The sequence below is a fragment of the Rhagoletis pomonella genome, unplaced genomic scaffold (assembly GCF_013731165.1).
Source record: "Rhagoletis pomonella isolate Grant_MI unplaced genomic scaffold, Rhpom_1.0 Rhpom_scaffold_00014, whole genome shotgun sequence".
Lineage (NCBI taxonomy): Eukaryota > Metazoa > Arthropoda > Insecta > Diptera > Tephritidae > Rhagoletis > Rhagoletis pomonella.
The window spans coordinates 19,749,624-19,770,897 of record NW_023458568.1 but is presented as its reverse complement, the minus strand read 5'-3'; the positions used below and the strand labels follow the sequence as shown (position 1 = coordinate 19,770,897).

Genomic DNA, 21,274 nt, shown 5'->3' with positions numbered 1-21,274 from the left:
TCATTACACTATGGGCCCTTACATTTTTGTCGGTGAATTCTTCCCTTTGGCTTTTTTCCTGTCCGTATAAACCATATCAACACCTGCCATGCAACCTGGACGTCCTTTTTATCTCTGCTTTTCGAAAAATAATTTATCTTCCGCTATTTTGACTTTCCTATAATGCATTTTGAGCAGCAATGTCTAATAAATCATCAAGACTTTCAACAAAGTTTTAGAAAAATCGTTTTTTAGCTTTCGACATTTTACCTGAGACAGTTTTCGAATATTTTTCCGGACGCCGTACAATTTCATTAATTTGTCTACACATTTGTGATCCTTGCGAATTGGTATTTCGCTTGTTTCGTGCTTGTTGCCAAAATATTTTTGATGCATCTATTGCTAGTTTTGCGCTCTTCCTGGAATCTCTTTTTTTGCACGATCAACGTATATGTATTGTAAGACCTAACTTGCAACAACTGCCTATTTGAAGGGAGTTTTGCACCAGTAATTTGGTGAAAAGTCCGGCCAATAAAGTCGATAATATGTAAGATTTCGGCAGATTTACGTGCTTTTGTACTTGAACTTGAACAAGTACGTAGTGAGGAAAATAATCTCTCTAGAATATTAGTATTGCTTTTTATTTTAAATAACTTGCTTTAAGCATACCTATGTATAAGTATTAATAAGTCATTTGTTTGATTGAAATTTTTGATCTCTTGTAACACTGACTTATTAAACTTATTAATCAATAATATTTTTTTCTATTTATTTCACATTTTATTCACATTAATTATTTGACTTTAATCATTTTCAGTTCTTCTTGACCTGAAAAATCGCCGCGCTTATGTAAGTACTTTTAACTGACCAATTATTCGAGTTTGTTCCTGCGTACGATTGCCGCTTCGTAGGCCCGAAGAGTCGGTTCGCAAAAAAGTATTAAAGCGAAGTGTCTTCAACTCTGGCTTCTGCTGGCTGCTGCAGTATTTACATACAATAAAATTCGAAATTTAAAAAAAAACTGCTGTGTGCTTTAATAAAGTTAAAAAGAGACATGGGTTTTAACGACTTTAAACATTTTTCGCTTCTATCAAACGCTAACCGATTGACTTAAAATTTTTACTATAAGTCTTTTAAACAAAAAAGGAAAAAATAAGTCGGCACTCAACAAAAACGAATTTTTAAATTTTCTCATACAAACTAGGACAGCCTTAAAGTACATATTTACCTATGCATATGCATACATATGTATGTATACATTTAAGTAAGCACCCTGGAGCGGTGTCGGTTACAATTGTCGCTTTCGTACTAGTTACATTACTTGTTCCAATAGCATAATATGCTCCAAATCAAACTATTGGTTACATATTGCTCCTTCTAAAGGTGTTTAGCCGTTTTAATATAATAGTGCTCCCTTATTACATAAAGAAATTTGTTATTTATCATTTAAATACAAATAATAAATTTTGAATACCTATCCATGTTCTGTTTCACTCGTGTAACCACCACGCAAATATCGGACTGAAAAGTACCAAAATAAAGCAATACATATGTAGATACCCCTTTTTACACAACTGCTACTTTTTAAATTATTTTGGTTTCTTTTCAAATATGTTTATATAAATGGGGCAATTCACGTCAAATGCCCCAGCGCACAGTAGCCAATTTTTGGAAAACCCTGGCCAAAAGTCCAGAAAAAAATTGGTGTATTCGTATGCACAACCAGTCATTTCATTTGTTTGTTTTTATTTTCACTCAAACCAAATAAATATATTTTGACGAAACATATGTATGTAAATACAATACAATACAACACAATACCTTGTGCTTACATTGGGTCAAGTGGTGTGGCAAAAAATGAGCCGAGCACACATACGGGCTCTTTGGCAAATCCGCTTCTATAACACCACAAACCTAGATCCATTTTTGCCGTATATACGATAATTGCGGGAACTAAAAAAAATTTATATTGCTCTGCTTGCAGTGAACAACGGTATTTGCGCAGCCGTTAAAGCAGCAACTTATTTTCGTTTCGAAATTTTTTAGTTTTTCCAACTTCTGAATAATTAAATATTTCAAATCATAAATTTACATTTGTTTATTTGGAATTTCTTTGACATTAGAAGTATTTCGAGGGAGAAAACTCAAAATGCTAGAAAACGTCAAAAAACCCAATGGCGGACGAATTGAGCGAGCGATTTTACCTTTAAATATTTGTATCATGACAAAGACAATAGCAAAGACAAATTTAAATTTGAACGAATCGTCGCTTGGCTTGATTCAAAGCGAACGTAGGAAAGCATACTTACATGTTGTGCCTGTAGCCGAGTGCGCAAAGATGCTGACTACAATTAGTTGTGGCCGAAAGTATCCAAGTTCGAATCTCACAATGCAGAACATACATATAATTTAAAATTTAAAATTTCTATTTTCGTTTTTTTTTTTAATTATGAAAAAGTATCTGTGAAGTGCACAACAAAAAAAAAGTGGTTCTGTTACAGGTTACATGTTACTACTACAAGTACTAGTGAAGAGCTACGCAGCAGGAGTAAATTGTCACCTCCTAGGACAACTCCAAGTTCAATGCGACACTAGAAAGCATGGGTGGTAGATTTGCGAGGTACCGGTATTCGACTCCCGAAAACTGGTGAAATCACTAGTTCTGTACTAGTACTTTCCGCTGCAGGGTATGTACTGTACATATATTATGTTAAGTTCTATGCATAAATAAAGATAATAAATTAGTATGTATTTCCAAGAGCCTCGCCTTAGCTAAATAAAAATAAGTAATAAGTAATGTTGGAAGAAGTAGAATTACTGGGAAATGACCGGAACAGTGAGGAGAGTGAGAACCAAGAAAAATTGTTTGTCATATACGCACACACGTACATGACTCAAAGTGCATTGATCGTATTGCCCACCCAACAGCGTGCGCAGTAAGAATGGAATAGCAAAACATCAAAAATAACAGCATGGGCTACAATCGCAACAATAAAAATATGCAAGAGCTTCCAACGTGCTTCTTTGGTGCATACAAGCGCTCCGCTACCCCTCAACGCCGTTGGAATGCTTGAAGCATGGAACTAGGGAGCGGAACGAATTACCCGCCAAGTGCTGGTGTTTCTGAGCGCATGCGCACTTGCAACGACTATCCCATGTGCTGCATTTATATGCATTGGAGCACTTTTACCACTTAAACGTTTTCAGAACTTGAATCCAAAAAATAAGAAGACATTTACGGATATGTGTCCGCCTGCAGCACAATAGCTCCATGGACGTTCGACGATTAGTTGTGCCGCGATTTATGGCTGAACGTCGCCACCGACATTGTGACCAGCGTGGTGAAGAGTTTTAACCGCAGATTCTACGGCGTGTTGGGTCGAACGACCGGACTAGACATAAGGTATGACAACCATTCCCTTTATTGACTGCGGCCACGTAAAGTGATTAAAGTATGTACTTATAAATCCATATATTTGGATACAAATATTTTGGAAAAATTCTTATATTTCTCCCATAGTGATATTATAAACAGGTAAAGTAACAAAACAACTTTCTCGCTTTATTTTCTAGACATTATATAGAAATTTTTAAAGACAAATTTTCAAATAAGATATCGCCAAATCTTCCTCCCCCTCTTATTACTTCACCTGGGATAATTTCACCATGTAGTTGATTAAGTTATGAATACTTGTATTTTAAAGCATTACAAAATTGAAAAATTTATTTCTTCTAAACTACAACAGATAGCAGTATGAAATTTGATGGCCTTGTAAATAAATATTTACAATTTACCAGGGTTGGAAAAGCTGTAGCATAGCAGCAACAGCACTCCTATTTGAGCTTTGCTTCTCTTTGAATCAATTGAATTATATCTAAAGGTATCAGCCGTCATGTAGCGAACACAGTTCTTTAATCAAGTTGTAATGCTTTCAAAACCAAGTATCTAATTGCATTTTAAACACTTTTCAAGTAAATGGACTTAAAATTTTAGTATTTACTGTCATAAATAAAATGATATAAAAAGTGTGTGACATCAAGTGATTCGAACACAATCTCTAACAGTTTTACTTTACTTCTAAGCAATCATCTATATGTAGAATCGAAGTAGGCAATTTGTGTAAGACACTCCTCGAAAAAGTTTTCACGGAACTAAGGCGATTTATATATGGTGGCGTTGTTTCATCGCATGAGAGTGTTTGTATTTTCTGTCCCCCTTTTTCATTCGTGTAAGAATGGCTGAAATTCGACAAGCCCGCTAAAGCAAAAACAAAATACAGGTAATTGTTGTATTTGTTCATGATACAAAAAAAGAAGGTAGTTTCACTGTTAAACTGTGCTTACTCATGATTCAATAATTAAAGGTTTGCTCATTAGTGACATTTATAGGAGATAAAGCTTATACAGCATAGATTTTGACGATTTTCTCAGTAGACTTTGTATTATTATTCATAAAATATCTTACGAAATATATCGGTTTTAGCTGTTCAAATAAAGGAGTTTTACAACACAATTAGTGGTATAGGAGATAAAGCTTATACAGCATAGATTTTAACGATTTTCTCAGTAGACTTTGTATTATTATTTATAAAATATCTTACGAAATTTATCGGTTTAAGCTGTTCAAATAAAGAAGTTTTACAGTAAAATCCCATATCTGAACAATCAGATGTATGGAAGATACATATATGTTATAGTCACCCGATCCTTGTTATTTTCACTGTAAGTATTCTGTTAGTAATGAGTGAAAATGGTGCGAAATTTCATGTTCCTACCTGCATAAATGGAGGAGTTATGATAAAAGACCTCATATCTGAACAATCAGTTGTATGGGGGCTGCAGGTTATAGTGACCCGATCTTTGTTATTTTCACTATAAGTCTTCTGTTGATAATGAGTGAAAACAGCGCGAAATTTCATGGTCCTAGCTACATAAATGGAGGAGTTATAACGAAAAATCTCATATCTGAACAATCAGTTGTATGGGAGCTATAGGTTATAGTTGCCCCATCCTTTTAATTTTCGCTGTATTTTTTGTGTTGGTAATTTTTGAAAACAGTGCGGAATTTCATGTTCCTAGCTATATAAATGGAGGAGTTATAACGAAAAATTTTATATCTGAACAATCAGTTGAATGGGAGCTATAGGTTATAGTGACCCGATCTTTGTAATTTTCACTGTATTCTGTTGATAATGGGTGCAAGTACTGCAAAATTTCGAGTTCCTAGCTGCATAAATGGAGAAGTTATAACGAAAAATCTCATATCTGAACAATCAGTTGTATGGGAGCTATATGTTATAGTGGTCCGATTCTTCCGGTTCCGACAAATGATTAATACATTATAAAAATACACCCACCTACCAAATTTTATCCGGATATCTCGAAAACTCAGAGACTAGATTGCATACAAACAGACAGACGGACAGACGGACATGGCTATATCGACTCAGCTCGACGTTCTGATCATATAAGTGTACATTTTAATGGGTCTATCTCTTTTTATTCTGGTACTTGCAAACATCGGACCAAAGTTATAATACCATTTCATGCTCATGAAAGGTATAATATTAATAATATTAATAAACAAAGCAAATAAATTTCTTATATCTTCTTTGTTTTTTACCTGCGCCAAATAAATTTGGTATCGTTGAAATCAGCGTAAAAAGTTCTATCAATCGGCACTTTTGGTTATTTTATATCCAAACGGTCGCTATTCTAGACTTGTTCCAGAAAAATACGCAAACGAAAGTGATGCCAACGAATATTTAGTATGAAGAATTTTTGGTTTTACTACTAATATAACTAGAAACTGTTGAGTGAGCAACATTCTGCACAAGTAAAGGAGCCCATTTTATGTGTGGGAGCGAGAAGACTGTTTTATTACAAAACCTTTCTATTATTGAATCAAGGGTTTTTACTATGATAAAAGCATAGTAAGGTAAAACTGTTCTCTCAATGCGTCGGCCATGATTTTTTTTTTGAAGTTTGCCAACATTTTAAAATCGTATAAAATTTAGAGTAAAAAAAAAGGAATTGTTCAAAGTTGTTGTTTGGGATTGAAAATGAGAATGTGTGTGTGAGTTTTCGTGTAAAATTGTAAAATTAAATTGCTTGCAAACGTCAAGAATTTGAAAAACTCCTCTCAGCGGTTCTACCTTCCTATTTTTTTATCATGGCTTTTACCATGATACAAAAAAGAAGGTAGTTTCAATAAACAACTTTTGACGGATAATAAAATTTTTTGAAGTTTCATAAATTGTGTGTGTCTTTCGCATATTTATACCAATGTAATAATATTTCAAATCAAAAACCATTATCAGTGCTTGGTACTTTTTTACTTCCGAGGTTCGCACCTTTTTTTATTAAAAATATTTAAAATTTAAACTGTTAAAGGAGACTTAATCGTAATTGTTCTTTTTATTTTGTAATAAAAACCACGCGCGCATTATGCTGTTACTTTTTTGTTTTCTTATTTTGAATGCAATATTGCGATTTAAAAATCGAATTCTAAAAAATTTTCTTCCCAAATGAAACCTTTTTATATTTCGGTTCAAATTTACTTTTAAATTTCTCATAAGATTTTGCAAAAAATTAGGCTTTTTGATTAGCGCATCATCATTAAATTTCACAAACTTTTAATTTATGCAAAACACCTGAAGTCGGCTTGAACAGACCTCCCTCCGATAAATAACTAACAGATCGTCGCTTAAAGTACAAAACCGTGTATCGACAAAATGCACAACTGCATATGTGAAGTTGCATAAATTATTTTGTAGAGAGTAAAAACACTCATATTTCAAAATGGTTCTCTTTTTTTACTAAGAAATCGCATTTCAGGACGAATGGATAAGGCTTGAGCCAAGAGCTTTTGTGAGCAAATCCAATTTTTGGCAAAAAATGTCAGTTACGCGGTTTTGAACTTTAAGCGACGATATGCAAGTATACACTTTCTTCATGCTTTCTGAAACTAAGTCGTCAACCCCATTTTCGGAATCATGTAGCCGGCATAATTTTCTAGTTCATAATATTCCACATCTTTGAATGTACTGATAAAATCTTCTGTTTAAAAAAAAATTGTTTCTTCTAGTGATAAGGTAGCATGAATTTGATGAAATGTCATAATTTTATTAAAAGTCAAATGGTTAACAACAACAACGAAAGTTATTAAATGAAACTACCGTCTTTTTTGTATCATGGTTTTTACCATGATAAAAACATTACAAGGTAAAATCATTGAGAGACAGTCTGACGTTTGCCAGAAATATAATTTAAAAATTTGAATTCAAGCTCACACACACATTCTCATTTTTAATCTCAAACAACAATTGTGAACAATTTCATTTTTTTTTATTTTCAATTTTATATGATTTTAAAATGTTTGCAAACGTCAGAAAAAAATCATGGCCGACGAATTGAGAAAATGCTTTTACCTTCTAATGTTTTTATCATGTTTTTTACTGGGTGTAATTGAAACTCAGTCAAATGAGTATTAAGGAAAAGAAAACTTTGAGAATAATAAACAGAAAAAGAGATGGGTGTACAAAAAGTCAAGTTAAATGTTATGCCAAAATTCTTAAAAAGTAACCAAATCGATATGTATAGAGCTCTCTAAATCTAGTTATGAATAAGGCCAAAAGCATATACCGTTTTTATAAAGAAATCTTATAGCATGCTATAGATTTATTTATACACTTTTTGGCTGGAGAAATATGCAGTTTTTTTAACTTAATAAAAAAGCGCATTTAACCATATTAAAATTTTTTTTAATATTGAATTACGCAACACAACAACTCTTTTTGTTGCACGAAACCCTTGAACACGTGCCTGTCATCTCTTTCTTCTGTTTCGACATTTCGCTATTTTGCATTTCTTTCATTTTGACGACATTCGCATTGTCAGATTTTTGAAATTCGTTTTGGTTCTACATTCTTTCATTCTCATGTCATCCATCTTCCATTTCTTACCTTCCATTGCCGTTCGCATAGTCGGAAAAGCATGATGGCGGCAGTGTTTGACAGGCACGTCCGCTGTTTGGCAGGCATGTCCGCTGTTAGAAAGAGAATAGACTAAAGGATTCCATACCTGTAAGTCTATACGATGCACTGCACTACAAACTTGTTTGATTAAAATAAGTTTTGAAATGCTTGAAATTTCCAACCCATTTATTTGGCAGTCTCTAACGCAAAATATTTCCATAAAGTGATGCAGTTTCATTTTTGTTTTAGGTCTGTTCGATGACAAAATACATATGTATACACTGCGTTCATTTAAATCCTTTAATTTTTTTCCGGAAAATATTGATAGATTTTTCGCCCTTTTTGGTAAAAATGGTAGAAACTAAAATACAGCTAAAAAGTGTAGATCTACCAATAAAGTGGTAAAGTCTGTGCAATGCTACAGGTACCACGTAAAGGAGCGCAAATGTGGTGTTGGGTTTGTGGTGGAAGAAGAGAGTACTGGCGATCACCCCGGTGAACGAACGTCTAGCCACAATCCTCATCAAAGCGATATTCTTCAACATATCGCTCATCTGTGCCCATGCGATGGAAGGGAAGGGCGAGGCGTTCAAGGATCTCTTCTGTGAGCGCTTGGAGTGTACATTTGAGCGTGCCCCCGACACGGTTTATAACTCAAGATCGGAGACTTCAGTACTAAGGAGGGCAAGGAAGAGATCTTTGGCGCCACTATCGCAAAATTCAGCCTCCACGACGACGTCCAATAACGGACTGAGGCTGATCGACTTCGCCGGGTCCGAAACAAGGTAATATGTTGTACTAGGTTCCAGCATACTAAGCTACGTGGCTGTATCCAGATCGAAAAACGAGAAACCAAATCGACAATGTTGTGATATACGGATTCATGTTTCTAGTGTTTTGAGCGTAAGTACACTACAAGGGCCACACATCGACTCGGTCCACTATACTGTTGTAGCCAAGATACGCCTTCGTCTCTGTGCAGGAAAAATGTGCACCACACAATGCAAGGAAACGTCAAAATGCTGCAATCACAATAGACGTCCAACTTATTTGCCACTCAACTCCCAAGCCTGCTCTCTGAGGGCACTCTTCAACAAACTGACTTACGCTAGCAGTGGAACTACATTTCCCGCTCATTAAGTACCGGTGAAAGAACAACTGGTACGATGAGGAATGTGAAGAGAAAAAAGATGCCTCCTATAGGGCCACGCTGCGATCGGGCGCAACGCGAGCCATGTGTGACCGTTATAGGGAGCTGAAGAGGGAACGGAACGTATTTTCCGCAATAAGAAAAGAGAGGCTGAAATACGAAGATCTTGAAAAGCTGGCCGACAGGAAAACCGCCTGTTAATTTTATCAGAGAGGTAGGTGACTTAGGGAAGGTTTCAAGACCAGGGAAAACTCCTGTAATAACTACCATGGCGACCTAGAAACAGATGTCCAGAGCATACTTAAATTATGCAGGGAGCACTTTCCGCCCTATTTCATGGCAACAGCATGGAAAGTAGTGGAGAGACGAACCCGAGCGCCCAGTCGATGACGATAGGATCGATGTGCCACCGCCTGGCTATGACGAGGTACGAATAGCGATTACGTGGCTGAAAAACAACAAAGCTGCTGGAGCTTACGGCCTGCCAGCCGAGCTATTCAAGTGCGGTGGTGAGGAGCTGATAAGGTGCATACATTAACTCCTTTGCAGCATATGGTCAGATGAACGCATGCTCGACGACTGGTTTTGAAGTGTGCTCTGCCCAATTCACAAGCAAGGCGCCGTGCTGTGCGGATGTGTTTTTCTTGCGCTCTTCCTAATCGCCTTACTGTGACAGTGAAAGTTACTTTTAATATATTCGATACTTTGCAATGGTTCGAGTGTACTACAATTTGGAGACAGTGACTCTTTACAAAATCTAAATCTTTCAATAAATGATCTAATAATAAATAATAATACAATCAGAAATTATATTATGCCTTGTTGTTGTGGCCAAAAAGTTGATCGCGGCCAATCAAAAGTGCAGTGCGCGAAGTGCCATGAACTTTTTCATCCCGATTGTGTTTGTATTTTGCCGTCGGATGCTGAATTTATGCTCAATACAGATAAGAGCTTCTTCTGTAAGGTCTGCGCTGATATACGTCGGAGCTCTTTACGTTCGCCTCCTCCACCCTTCGTTTCTAATGAAGAGAATACTGGAAATATGTCAAATAATATCAAATCGACTTCAATAAATCCCAAGCCAAAGTCATTTACTTCTGCAAAGCAGAGTGATGCTTCTAATGAGAACAACAGTAAACATCAAATAACCTTGTTATCTTTGCCCAAAGAGATCACCACTCTTCGTGCTGAGAATGCCCGAATGCTTCAGCTGATAACAGCTTGGCATGAAGATAAAACGAATCTAATATCAGAGCTTATATCTTGCCATCTACTGCCGGCAATTTGGTAGCTTGACAGCTACATTTTCATTTGCACGAAAACTTCGTGGCTGCAACGTCATTATTAGTTTAATATAAAAGCAAAAATTGAGCTGTTTCCTGTTAAAATATTTGTAGTTATATATTTGGATGTAAAATAGCCTTTTTCCTAAATTTTTTAAGCGATTAAATCTGGCAAAAATACGTTTTCGAAGCTATCTTACAAATGCTTATATCAAGATATAAAAAGCCCACACAAATATTGCCACTGATATAAATTATATCTAGCGACCAAAATGACAGCTGGGCAGCAATAAATTTTATCCTGTGGAGACGGCCAGTAATGAAGATAGCTGAAAATTCGCATTCCGAACTGCTTGCTATTAAAGAGAGCAGCCGCGATAAAGACAAAGCAATTGCCTCGCTCATCTCTGAGGTTAAAGAGCTTTGTAATGTTGTTAGTGCCATCTATAATAACAAAAAGCCTATTGTGGAATCACAACCAATTGCGGCTCATCCTAATAAGCAGAATCCAGCTGTAGTTAACATGTCATCTTCGCCTATGCTCACTGCCAAATACAATGCCGATATCAACAGTATTGACACTTCGTCTGCTTTTTCGTGTGTTGTTGACGCTACTTCTCCTGATGTAATTGGTACGACACCATTATCGTATGCGAATGCTGTTTCTGGTTCTCTCGTCACTGCTAAAAGTAATAAAAAGCAAACATCTGCTAATACTCAAGAATGATAGAATACAAGATTGCGCCGATTGCAGCAGAATTCGTGAGAGTAATTTTAGCGTGACGTCATCGTAGAGTTGACAACTGAGAGCGGCGAGAATGAGGGCGACTAGTGATGTGCTGAATTGCCCCCAATATTCGATACCGAATACTTAAAAAAGATTTCGGTACCCTATACTTCCTTTTCGATATCCGATACCGATTTTTTACATTAAACCCTCGCCATTATATGCATTTCAGGTTTAGCAAAAACTTTCATTACTAATTTATATGATATCGGCTAAAACACTTGAACTTATCGCCACAGAAAAATATTATTTTATCAGTTTTAACCTTTGTCGATCCAAGGTTCAAGAAAAATGTTTTGACGGATGAAGAAGCTTTTCAGGGGGGAGATCTAACCAGTTAGCGACAAGTTTCGGATCGATCTCGTACTTGTTGGTGTAACAATATTTCATATCATACGTCAACAAACCCGATACCGATTCGAAAATTGTCGCTAACTGGTTATAGAATCTGCCCCTAGGCCTCCAAAAATGATACCGTCCGATTCAGCTGGAACAAAAATGCTTCAAACAAGTGGGAATTTCTCTGCGTTATGGCCTGGAACCGACATATATACATCTTTCATTTGAATCAGTATTAAAAGCTCTATTGGCTCTATTGGCGAGTCTCCCCTGAGCCGTTTTTTCCATATCTTTGGCCTTTGTGCGCTTTTATTTGAAATCGAAATGTTTTGGTACCGAGTATCGAGAGTATTGGATACATTTTAAATCGTTAGCGAATATCGATCAATACTTGAAAGTATTGACTGAGCACATCACTACTGCTGTCTTCTCTACTATGACGTCACCAAAACAGCTGCAATTGTTGTTGTCAGCTGTGAATCGCTATCTCAATTTAGACAGACGAACGAGAGCACAAAGCGTGTTGCCCGAGCACGAGCAACTCGGTGCCCCTCTCCTTTCCTCGTCACGCTCTCTCCTACAAACGTCGAGTTGCGGCAACAAAAATCGCCGTGTGTAAATGAGCACTAAGAGAAATAATGACAAGACATCCGATAGTGCTAATGCACTTTCTAACGATAAAACTTCTGGTGCTGGTGTACGGAAAGACAATAAAAAGAGTGCCAGCGTTGTTGGTAGTAATCCCAGTAAAGAATTGGATGTTGTTGTTCCGCTCAAATGGTTGCATTTGTCGTCTTTTAAGCCCTCTGTCAACGAAAATGACATAATAAATTTTGTCGCTAAACATGCATCGATTGATTCTAACAGCATCTCTTGCTATAAGCTTATTAAAAAGACCTTTCTGCTGACTCTTTGAAGAAATTGGTAAGAGTTACTTTCAAGTTGGGTGTCTCTTTATCAGACTATAATAAACCGCTAAGCTCAGCGTTCTGGCCAGTAAACGTTAAGGCCCATTCCAATTTTTTCAAAACGCCAATCCTGCAGAATCAGTAACGTGAATGAATCTGCCAAACCAAATCGCTCCTCAACCCCAAACTATTCTTTACATTATCACAATGCGAGTGGAATGCGTACGAAATCCTCACAGTTTCATCTCAATGTTTTATCTCATGATTTCGATGTTATAGCTATAACTGAGACTTGGTTAAATGCAAATTTTTCTTCGAATGAGTTTTTCGGCGACGACTATTATGTTTATCGAAAAGATCGCTGCTCAGATACTACGGGCCTTGTTAGAAGCGGCGGCGTTTTACTCGCAGTCAGAACGGATTTTTGCAGCAAAGCTGTTAATCTGAATGGTGTTGGTAGTGATCTGGGGCAAATTTGTGTTAGTGTTAAGTTTACTAACAATAAAACTATTTTGTTCTTAATAACTTATATTCCGCCTAATAGTGATATTGCTGTTTGTCAAAGTCATTTAGATAATCTTGTAGATATAATAAACAATGCTAAGCCGTCTGATGAGATTATTTTCCTAGGAGATTTTAATTTAAGTAGCATTTCTTGGCAGAATCATAGTAATAGCATATTGCCTACGAATATCAAGTCTGAAATAGATGAATTAGTTATATCGACAATGTTTTCGCACGGTTTTAAGCAATGTAACTCGGTTTCAAACAATAATGGTAGGTTTTTAGATCTGATTTTTGCTACTGCAGAACTTAAAATATCATGCTTTGAAAGCCCAGCGCCTATTTTAGATAATAGTTTGCATCATAAAGCTCTAGATGTTAATTTTGACTTTTATAATTTTGAAAAGAAGCCGCTTGAGTCCGCAGTGGAATATAATTACTTTCGGGCAGAGTTTTCTGCAATGAATAAATTTTTGCGTGACATTGATTGGTCATTTTTGGAGTCTTTTGCTAGACTGGAGGATCATTACGATATTATGCGTCAATGGTTTCTGCAAGCCATCTCCAATTATGTTCCGTCTAGGCAAATCGTAATAAATAGAAAATCTCTGTGGTTCAATTCAAAGCATTCCCATTTAAAAAATGTTAAAAATAAAGCATATAAAAAGCTGAGAAATAGTAATAATGAAGAGGATCGGCAGAAATTTATTTTTCTGAGAAAGAAGTTCGACTCTCTCCATAAGTTTCTATTTAAGCAATATATGTTCAAAGTGGAATCGGACTTGAAGTAAAATCCTTCTAAATTTTGGTTTTTCATAAATTCAAAGAGGCAAACTAATGGATTTCCTACTAGCATGGATTATGATGGTTTAATGTCTGATAATACGGAAGATACTGGCAACCTTTTCGCTCAACTTTTTCAGAAGGTTTACACAAAACATAATACTTCTACGTTTCCCAACTTTACCCATACTGAATTACCAACAATTAGTTCTTTCGAAATCTCTGCAAATGATGTTCGCCTTGCAATTTCTAACTTGAATTCAAGCTCTAAGGTAGATACTGAAGGATTTTCTCCTGTGTTTTTCAAAAACTGCGCTTACTGCTTAGCTAACCCTATTGCACTGCTTTTCCAGAAATGCTTAAAAAGTGGATCTTTTCTTGACCCTTGGAAATTATGTTCAATAGTCCCTATATTCAAATCTTGTGACCGTAATGACATTTGTAATTATAGACCAGTTGTTAAGCAGAGCACCATGGCTAAACTAATTGATTTCATACTCCATCAAAACTTATTTGATCATTTAAGCAGTGCTATTGTGGATTGCCAACACGGATTTTATCCTGGTAGATCAACGTGTACTAATCAAATGAGGTAGTTCAAGCTTTTGAAAATCGCTCTCAGCTTGATGTAATTTACACAGACTTTTCTAAAGCATTTGACAAAGTCAATCACTCATTGTTAGTATATAAATTACAGGCCTACGGTATCACTGGTACACTTTTAAAGTTTCTAACTTGCTTCTTACGTGGAAGGAAGCGTGTTGTTACAATTGGGTCTACGAAATCAAGTTTGCTTGTTAATGCCTGGTCAGGAATCCCACAAGGGACTCATTGTGGACCTCTCTTGTTCCTTATATTCATTAATGACTTGCCGTATCAATTTAAATTCGCTAAGTGTTTAATGTTCGTTGACGATGTTAAATTATTTCTTAGAGTTCGAGACCTGTCGGACTGTGCTAAACTTCAACGTGATCTTAATAGTTTTGAAGAATGGTGCACCATGAATAGCTTGTTTTTAAATGGGAATAAATGTTTTATTGTAACATATTCAAGAATTAATAACACCATTCAATTTAATTACAAATTGAATGACTAATGATTTATTCCGCACCTTTGAGATGAAGGATGTAGGTGTTTACTTTGACTCGAAGCTCTCCTCTAAGCACGTTGACTTTATTATTGCCAAATCATTTGCCATGATTGGTTTCATAAGGAGGAACTCTGAGGACTTTAAAGATCCTTTGACTTTGAAGTCGCTCTATGTTTCGTTGGTAAGAAGTAGACTTGAATACTGCTCATTCATTTGGAATCCGTACTGCGATACTCATTCAGCAAAAATCGAAAAGGTTCAACGAGTGTTCACTAAAATAGCTTATTTCAAACTAAATTGGCAGAATGGCCTTGCATCATATACTACCAGACGTAAGTTGATGAGGCTCCAAACTCTTCATGAAAGAAGAATTTATTCGTCCCTTATTTTTGCATATAATGTCATGAATGAGCACATCAATTGTCCATTGTTAGCCAGTTTATTCAAATTTTATATTCCACCGCGAGATTTGAGGCGAAATAGGTTACTTGTCGACTCGGTTCATAGAACTATTTATGCGTTCTATGAGCCTATCAGTAGATCAATTCGGCTATGTAACAGATATTATGAAGATCTCGATTTTAGTGCAAGTTTGGATAGATTTAAGCTCCAATTATTTTCTATTTTTAATTAATTAATTAGTCTGTAAGAAGCATTTGACTTTGTAGACTGTAAATAAATAAATAAATAAATAAATAAATAAAGACTGAAGTCCACTGTCACTCAGTGTGAATTTAGACCAGGAAAATCCACCATATGTCAGGTATTCACAATACGTCAAAGCGGATTTAGACAGCACGAAAATAAGTTTTTTTAATGCCACGATGTCTGAATTTGGTATCCCCATAGGGTTGCCAGATTTTTTATGCCCGAAATCAGTACGTTAGACTTTTTCATATAAAAAAAATCAGTACCTTTCAGTACATTTTTATTCAAAGCAAAATTATTAATGTAAGTAATATATAATACTTTAGAGTACTTGTGTTATTCACTTTAACATGAGTGTACACATCATTGTTCACCGAAGCCAATAAATTACTTTATATTTATGACATTTTCGAATAGCAAAAATGAGATAATTTCCATCTGCAGTGTTTAAATAGTCAAAGAATTCTATACACTTCATTTTAAAATTACTTTTAATTTGAAGATCACTTAAAAATATTTTAATTAGAAGCCGGTTTCTCTCTTTGTGCCTGGTAGCAACCTTTATACTAAAGCTCCTCTCAGTTGCTTCGTTTGAATATGGTATTGAAAAAAAAAACAAAATTACATATTTTTGCAAACTGTAGAAAAATACCTCTATTTAAGGACTTATCTATAATTCCTCATGGCTTAAATTAATTTTCTCAACTACGAAAAAACTTTGAAAGACTAAGAATTCGATAAAAAGAGTATCTAACTCTATGTCTTATATGCTAAACTCTTTTACAATGTCATATATGCTAAACAATGTCAGTAAATTGGGAAAAAAGAGTTTAACTTATAGGAGAAAGCCATTTGAATATTCACATTTGTTGTTACTAAAATGAGATAACTACTTAACAACACTCGACAAAAAAATGCAAGTCTTCATTTTAAATAACTTAAGCTCCATCATATTATCGCAACTGGTACGTAACGACCTGGCGATATGCCCATAAAACAACTGACCTTTTTGTTGTATTAATTTCTTGGGCATATCAAATATTATCTGAAAATTTTCAACTATAATTAAATTAGTTTCTTTTTACTTTTTAACCGACTTCAAAAAAATTAGGAGGTTATCAGTTCGTCGAAATATTTTACTTTTATTTTTTTTATGAATGTTATCGCATTATTCGGAAAAATGGTACCTTAAGGGTGGCCCCATACTAATTTTGTTTAGATCCGATAATTGGATCGTGAAGAAATTATAGATAATCTTAAATTTGTATATTAGATTTGAAGTCGGTTTTGTTTTTTGCTTAAAAATTACTTGTTACAGTACAGCTTAAGGAAATTCCAACGTTATGTAAAAACCTCAATAAAACCCTAAAGTATTTTGTTTGAATTGAAAATTCAGTACAAATCAGTACAAATTTTGAAAAATCAGTACTGTACTGATAAAATCAGTACGTCTGGCAACCGTATATCCCCACAAAACTAATACGGCTGTGTAAAATTACGTTGAGATATACTACCAGCTGTGCCAGAATTGGGAAAGACCTCTCCCTTTCGTGTGATTTCTTTAACCTGATGTTGGGGAAGATATTGGGCGCAACTGTTTACCTCAACTGTTGCTGAAATGCTGTCAACTGTTGAGTTCAACAGTTACGTCTTAGAACCGGTATGATACATAAACTGCCAAAACATTTGTAAAAAAGCAAAATTAAATAAAACAGCACAAAAATTAAAAAAATATTAAGCCAAAAATATGAATAGCACAGGATTTATAATTTAGTTTTTCTTTTTTTATTTTTAATATATGTATTTGTACGTGTATTTTATTTTATTAACAGCCAGTTTCGCCAGCAATTTACATTACATTTTTTTATTTGAATTTTCTTTGAAAACTCACGGAAGGGAAACATCATTTTTGACTTATATAAATTGATGACTTCATGTAGCGAAATAATTTTATGATGGAAAAAAATGGCGTAAAGTTGCCAACCGTTGAGCTGAGCGGAACTACTCAACTATGCGTTTCTAAAACAAACACTAATGAACTGAACCGCTCATGCACAACACTTTACAAGGGCGTGCAGTTGCTGGCGTATGCCGACGACATCTACATTATCGGTAAAAAAAGGGCTACATCTGTTCTGCCTTCTCGGGATTAGATAGGTGGTGAACGAGGACAAAACCCGCATTAACTCCAATAATAATTTCAGCCTTGAAATCCAACGAGGAATGACTCTTGCGAACAAGTACTTCTTAAAATAAAACGTGTGAATTAAAACAACTAGGTTTAATTTTTGTTTCTCCTTATTGACTTTGCCAATTTTATTTTCAATAATTAAATAAACTAATAAATTAAACAATTATTGAAAAATTCGGATGCATTTCGACAGAGTGTCATCCTCAGCGCGTACCTTTGCACTAAACTCAATACACGAAAATGTTAGAATGTTGGGTGCAAAGTGGGACAAGAAAAGTGATAGAAAACTTTTACAACAAATACTATGCATACTGTTATCTTTGGAACCGTTTGATCAGCTCAAACAGTGGTGACGTAATCGGAGCTTCTAATACATGTCAAATGCTCTCCCATACGTATTTCGATGTTTTTTTTTTTGGTTTGGCCGATGTATTTGATTTCGCATTCGTTACACCTAATTTCGTATATTCCTGATTTTTTAGCGGTGGCGTCTTATCTTTTATACACACAAGTAAATTCTGTAGTTTTCTGTTACTACTATGAACAATATTAAATTTATATGTTCTGAAAACTTTTTTCAATTCGTTATCTCAGAAGTATGCGGCATAGTGATGCTTATGTGTTCTTCTTTTTCATCCGAAAGTGTCATCAAGTTTCGTTTGCGAACTTTTTTCGAGTGCAGCGCGATCAACTTGGCTATCATTAGCTCCGTAATTCGTTCAATAGCGCCGTGTATTTGATGTATTTGACCTCATCCATGAAATTTCGAACGTTTAGTGGGAGGCGAACTAAACGATTGACCGTGCTGTGAAAGGCAGCTTTTTTGTGTGATGTTGGGCAGTACTTCTTAGGACTGAGTAAGAAATTGGTATTTCTTGAATTTTCCCCGAGTTCTATTTGAAATTTAAAAAACTGATTCTGCTGGTTTTTACTGTTGAATGAACTATATTTTTATAAAAAAATAAACAAAAATTTGTTATGGAAAATGTAAATAAAGAAAATTTTCAAAACGTCAGGGTATTCATATTTTTGACGCTGACTGTATCTCCATTTCATGTTAGAGTGCTCTACCGTTAACCCTTCTCGAGATTTACAGTATTGAAAATTCGGGTTTTACGGGCAGTGCCACGCCTCCAGACTAGTCGATTGATTTCATACCTATATCTCCGTACCTAGTTCCGGTGCTTTACCATGAAAACTTCCAAAAATATGCAGTATAAAAAATTCGGTTTGAATAGGAGGTGCCACGCCTAGGGTTGCTAACATTTTCTAATAAATTTATAGTACTTTTTCACAAAAATCTGAAAAAATATAGTACACTTCAAATACATATAGTATTTTTTTTTTTAATAAAATGTAAAAATACTTTTTAAGGGTACATCTTTTTCCTTTCTTATGCATTTCCTCTATAAAAAAATATATTTCTTTGAAAGTTTCATGTGCTTTATCACAATCAATATTCAAATTAATATAAATCAAAAGCTAATTTTTTATTAGTGAGATAGTCGCTAAATTCCAAATTTTTTTCCCATATATTCAAAAATATAACCAGGAAATGCTAGCTCGATAACTTGGCTGTAGTCGACAGTGATCGAAAATGGATTGAACGGTAAACCAATAATTAAATTTATAGTTCAATTGGTTATTACTTTGTCTTTGGCTGCATTTCTTTATTCATTCTGAACGTTTGGAATAAACTTTTTTGTTTACTTATTCTTTAGAACGTTCCTGATGATATGTAAACGTATATTTCAATGGCATTCTGTTTATTCTGGTTGTGAAATGGGTTTATCCGGAATGTATAAAGAAACGCAGCCTTTGTGTTTTCTAAGTGAACATCGAAAGTTTGTATGAGAGAAACAATCTGATATTATTGATAAAACTATAGACCGGTTTGGCGAACAGCCAAGCCGTTTACTTCTTAGGTACCCTGTAGTCAAATGTACCAGTTGAAAACTACCTCACAACTAGTATAAACCGCATGGCCAACTAGTCAGGCAACTATCTTTTTTCAATGCAGTCAACTGGTATTTTTAACATGGCGATGTCCTACGAGATGGCAATTGTCAGATTTCGGTCAGAAATTTACCTGTCTTATACTAGTTCAAAATAGACAGAAAAATACTAGTGCAATTATGGACCGAAACCACTACTTTGGGAGTCAAACAATAGAATATATTCATGGATATACATACAATAAAAACGTTGGATTAAGTAGACTTTAATATATTACACATTTTTATTTAGCAGCCTTAGATTTGAAGTAGTGTTAAATTTGTTGAGTATTAATTAAAAGGGAAAATAAATACATAAATATTTCCTACTTTCGAACATAAATTTAAATGCATTTTTCATTATATGTTATTAAAAGTAAAAGCTATCAGGTACAATAAATACTATACCTTTTATCTTTTACCAAAATATTTTTTATCATTATGGTTATTAATCATTATTTAACAGGTTTGGTATAATTGAATACGTACTCGCTTTAATGGTTTACAATATACCCAAATAAAAGTTATAATATTTTGTGTACATACTTTATTGTATTAAAATGTCGAAGTAAAATAAAACCGGGCATGAATAAATCGTTTTGTACTTGGTACAAGTCTATTAATTTTCGAGCTAGTTCGGTTTCAGTCAGAAAATTCTAGTTGTAAACTAGTGTTTTTCCTGACTAGTTAGGGGTTTCACTGCAGGGTAATTACAGCTTAAAATGATGTAAACATTTCTAGTTTATCTTACAAAATTGCAGAGGTATATTACATAGTATACCAGAGGTTCCCAAACTTATTTTTCTCGTATACCCCTTTCAAAACTTTACTGGTTTCGGTGGACCCCTTGATGCTCATTTCTAACATATTCCCAAAGCCAGTGGCGGATTTATCGTACAGGCAACATAGGCTGAAGCCTAGGGCGGCAGAATTAAGGGGCGGCAAAATTTAAGACAGCTAAATTAAAAGAAAAAAATTTATTTGGATTCAGCTGCACTTGAAATTGTGTTTGTGTCTGTAAAATATTATTAATGATTCATCTCATTCAATACAATTCAAAATTAGAATTATGCTGCGAATTTTTCCTTAGTATAGCAGTCGTTGAAATTTCCATTTAACTTTCATTCACGCGGCTTAGAAACCTGACGGCGCGCCTGCGCGTGACGCAAAGAAACAGCCGACACGCTGCCCCGAGAACGAGAATCATCTAAAAGGTTACCACACTTGACAACACTGCCGAAAAACGAGCGTGCATTTTCGAGAAAATTCTTGATTCCAAGCCCACCAGTTTTTCATAAGTGTATCATAACGTGAATAATCTGAAGGTCAGCTTCCGTCGTATGTCAAATTAGGCAGTGTATCTGTGTATGGTCTTCTGTTTGTCTTGCGCGAGGTCAAAAAATTTTTTTTTTTTCGTGAAAAAAGGGCGGCAAGTTATGAATTGCCTAGGGGCGGCAAATATTTAAATCCGCCACTGCCCAAAGCTCATCAAAAAATGTGAAGACTAAATATAACGATGTAATTTGAAGATGAAAAAGAAGATGAAGATGAAGATGAAGAAGAAGATGAAGATGAAGATGAAAATGAAAATGAAGATGAAGATGAAGATGAAGATGAAGATGAAGATGAAGATGAAGATGAA

At 35.0% G+C, this 21,274-nt stretch overlaps 1 long non-coding RNA gene across 1 annotated transcript in view; it reads left to right on the top strand.

Moving 5' to 3' along the window:
- Positions 1-792: 792 nt before the first annotated feature.
- The window catches only part of LOC118749295, a 70,177-nt gene continuing 49,695 nt past the window's right edge, over positions 793-21,274 (top strand). The window contains exon 1 of the long non-coding RNA XR_004994196.1: positions 793-828. This is a non-coding gene — a long non-coding RNA (uncharacterized LOC118749295). The remainder of the gene's footprint in view (positions 829-21,274) is intronic.